Source organism: Lactuca virosa, chromosome 3 (assembly GCF_052849685.1).
Source record: "Lactuca virosa cultivar CGN04683 chromosome 3, Lactuca_virosa_CGN04683_v6, whole genome shotgun sequence".
NCBI classification, from domain to species: domain Eukaryota; kingdom Viridiplantae; phylum Streptophyta; class Magnoliopsida; order Asterales; family Asteraceae; genus Lactuca; species Lactuca virosa.
In genome coordinates, this window is record NC_136428.1 from 401,064,305 (window position 1) to 401,068,645 (window position 4,341).

General features: G+C 36.0%; 1 long non-coding RNA gene across 1 annotated transcript; it reads right to left on the minus strand.

Moving 5' to 3' along the window:
* Window positions 1–1,877: 1,877 nt before the first annotated feature.
* LOC145163195 (uncharacterized) lies at window positions 1,878–3,428 on the minus strand. Its single transcript, XR_013739635.1, has 3 exons — window positions 3,329–3,428; window positions 2,451–2,497; window positions 1,878–2,283 (listed from the first exon to the last, which is right to left on the minus strand). It is a non-coding gene; the product is annotated as an uncharacterized LOC145163195 (long non-coding RNA).
* Between the last annotated feature and the right edge of the window lie 913 nt (window positions 3,429–4,341).

Consider the following 4,341-nt stretch of genomic DNA (forward strand, 5'->3'; position numbering starts at 1 on the left):
GCAACTACAATACTGATGTCAATTCCATCTAGCATATGGAAGATTCTCTTAGGCTATAAGGCATCAAAACTCATGCAATTCCTGAAGATCCTTAGCCTATAAACTAGCAGGCCGTTCTATCAAAATCATGATAAGCAAATAATAGTGTGGTATTTTGGGGTATACTTTCTTGCTCCGGCTGATCGTACACATCTCATCCTTCTTTGCCATCCTTGAAAACAATTTTGAAAAAAATATTTAAAATTTTGAAAACAATTTTGGAAATTTTTTTGAAAACTTTTACAGATCCTTAGTTTAAGTCTGGACTCACATGAGTGCTTATCCAACTCGCTCAAACGAAGGCTCCGATACCAACTTGTCACATCCCAAAAATCAAGGTAAAATTTTTCATTTTTCAAAAACAACCCACAAGTCATATTGTTTGCAAAACATAGTTTCCAAAAGTCAAAATCAAAATCCAGAGTATTCCAAAATCAAATCTCATAAAAACTAGAGGATATGCACGATCACACATTTGCTTTCCCTCTATCATCAGAAGTACCTGAAACATGACACATAAACTGTAAGCCAAAGATTAGCGAGTTCCCCCAAAATACCACCACACAAACATATAACAACATGCTTACTAGAACCACATCCATCGAGATGGATTACCCTTGAGCCCACGTCATGAGTTTGGCTTGCCTTCCTGTCCTACAAATCATGTCTGGATTGCTCCCGAGCCCACAACATAATTCTGGCTTGCCTTTCTGGCCCATAGCTTATGTCTGGCTTATTGTCGAGATTGTTAGCTTCCGCATAGAGCAGTATTGCCTCAACTCTACCACACTATGTCGACATATGTAACAGATAGTCATATAACCAACAAACAGATAATCATGCAGATCTAACATATCACTACAACATAGAAACATCCTATATACCAGAATACATAACCAAATGGGCTGGCATTAGTGCCTTCGACCCACAAGTACAGTGAGGAAACTCACCTGACTGTCTGAAAAGATAGCAGAAAAAGGACGCTGCTCCAGATGCCAACTCTACAGGTCATCTATATGACAAACAATGACCTTAACTCAAGTACATCTCAAGATATCCAAAATGCCCCTAGGTCAAACTTGGTCAAAGTCAACAGTCAACGATCATATTCAAAGTCAAATCCAACTCCAGTTGGTCTCCATGTCGTGGCCTTCCTTAGCCACATCGTGGCCATAAATCTACAAAACAAATGTCTTTTGCCCAGTCTCCACGTTGTGGGAGCCTAGGCCACTCCATGGGCACTAGGCTCCCAACAACTTAATGTATTAAGTCAACTTCTTTGAACCTAAGGGATCCAAAGCCCAGATCTGGTCCATTCCAAGGTCCAAGTGGATAAAGTTTCCAACTTTATCCCTTTAGACCCTCTAAGAGATAGATATCTCATTTATAGATCTAAATAGGGCAATAACATAACTTGGCTTAACCTATTAAGCACTTTCCCTTGAAGACTACTAGATCCCCATTTCCATAATGTTTCTAGCATCAAATGACAACATAAAAATCCATACTTTCTATACATGCATGTCCAATGCATGTCTTGGACTCTATTAGGTCAAAATGAGGGTTTTTGGCCAAATCTCCCGTGCATGATGCTAAAACTCAATATTACTCCAGATCTAAAGTATCAAAGGCCCAAATGGCCTGGAGATTCAAAAAAGTTGCAAACTTTATGTGTAACACCCCAATTTTCATATATAGATTATATAACAAATAATTGTTCCAACATTTCCCAAGATCAATTCTGAACTTACTTATCGACTAAACTACAGCAGAAGCAAAATAAAAGAAAATATAGTCTTCAACCGAAGAGCTTCGGGTGTTACGTCTTTGCGGAACTCCTTAGTCGTCTTGTTGATCAATCCTTCTCCCTAGCCTTCTTACTGCCACTTGTTAACTAGTTTCCTGGGTTGCGCACATTTAAAGTTTCTAAAAGGGTAAGCCTAGGGCCTAGTGAGTTTGTGTTTCACATACATGTTCATCACTTAAAAAAAACAAAAGGTTTTACCATATAGTTTCAATAAATCATACAACAAACATATCACCCGATGACATAATTTAGGGGAACGATTAATTATCCAGAGAAAGAACCAATGATTCGTTTCCCTTCCCCTTGAGACAAATTATCATCCATTGTACTCAAGTATTTTAAATATCTAAGGAAGTGAGTATAATTCTCAATTCCCATCTCCGCCGATCACACACATCCGTCATGCTCACGATGATTAAACACCCCACCCGTTCCCACTTAACATGTCATCCAAAAAAACACATAGTAGATAAATAAGTCAAAATAACATTTGCACACAACCATACTTATCATAAAACATACTGTTAATAAATAATGAAAAACTGCATATAAACCACATAATAAACATTTATGTGCGAGTAACCACAGAACACGAAAAACTCACCTTACAACCGATAAGTCCTAGCCGAAGCTATGTTACTAACCTGCATCCTACATTCCACCAACAAATTTCTTTTCTAAGACAATGATCCTATGAAAAATAACATATTATCGTATGTGTTCTTGGATTTTAATTCATCCTCTCGTATGTCTCGTTTGGTTAACATGTATTTTAATTACATGCTGAAAATATATTTTAAAATGTATATATTTTTTTCCAAATAAATAATCATACAATTATTTAGTAAGTATATTGAACAAAAAGTTTTAATTACCAAAACCAAATATTACATAAACTGAAAGGGTAAAAAGAAAAAGTAATAATGCTTTTGATTTCACCAAAAAAGCTCGTTGGTTAATATTTTAAAATAAAAACTAACAAGTTATTTAAACTATAGGGGCCCTTTCTGTAAATATTAATTTTTAATTCACAAAAACAAGCCATCAGGCTCGAGAATACCAGACCACCACCAACTTTTAGTTATTAACTTTACATATTTTTTTTAAACAAGATCGGACCTTTGTAGACCCGCCCAACACAATAAACCCGAATTGTCTTCTTCTTAACCCGGAAACTCTTTTTCTTTTTCTGCCATTTTTATACAAATTACAGCTTCGATTTTATCCCAAATATCGCCAAATGATTATGTAAAACACACACTAGTTATCTCCACAACCTACTAACATAAATCAACTTTTAATCTAAAGTAAAACCACATAATCGTAGACTAATTATCATTTTATACCAAACTTTATTTATTTCATTTCAATCAAATTAAACCACTCATAGACAAAAAAGAGACATACGATCGATCTAGGCCACACAACACATAACCTAAAGCGATATCTTCAACTAATTTGAACTAAAATTAGAAAACATACCTTGATTTGCTAAAACTTCAAAAAATCTTCACAATCTTACTCTAGTGATTTCTCCTTCGATTCTCAATGTTTTCTAGCAATTCCAGTGGGCATCCCATTCCATTTCTCGAGCCCTTTATAATGCCCAAGTTTGTAACCTTTTTAGCTCACTCAAGAGTCCAAATTTATGACTCTAATCAAAGTGATAAGTTTTAGAATTAAAATTCCATAATTTCTCTATTTACTCCTAATTAATTTCTTAATCATAATTATAATAATACATTTAGACCATATATTTATATATTTATTTTAATTTGAGTTATCATATTATGGGATCTAACCACCTAATGATCAAGAACATGAAGATTAAGGGACAAAACAGGGTAAAAGTCCTTTTTACCCTTTCCCTAACTTTGCCCAATACCAAAGCCCAATCCAAATGTCTAAAAAGTCTAAATTCCAAAATAATCATTCAAGGCCTAAATATGACCCACTTTTCCAAATTGGGCCCAAACCCCTTCATGGGCCTTCAACCAAAGGTCCAATAAAATATCCTTAGCCCAAAATAATATTCTGATAGCCCAACAAGGCCCTAATCATCAAGAGTCCAAATATGACCCTATATCGAGGAGCCCATATGACCGAAGCCCATTGCTGAGTACGCAGGGCGTACTCAGCTCGTACGCTCAGCATACTCGCTTTAGTGCTTGTACGCTAACCGTACCCGCTTGTACGCCCAACGTACTCCACGAACTTCGCCAACTTTCTCATTCAGCTCTTAAACGGTTAAGACTTCACTCCAACACTTAGATCTGACTTCCTTGATGTGGTTTATCACGTAAAGTTGCCAAATTTACGTGCATGCATGGCTTAATGGGGATCTAGAGCTCAAAAGAGCTTAATAAATGACTTAACACATTCATGAGACCAAAACTACCATAACGTTTGCACCTTTATGCTTAAGAAACCCTTAATATGCCCAGATCTACAAGGATAAGCTCCATAAAGGACCTTAGATCACAAAACCAACCAAA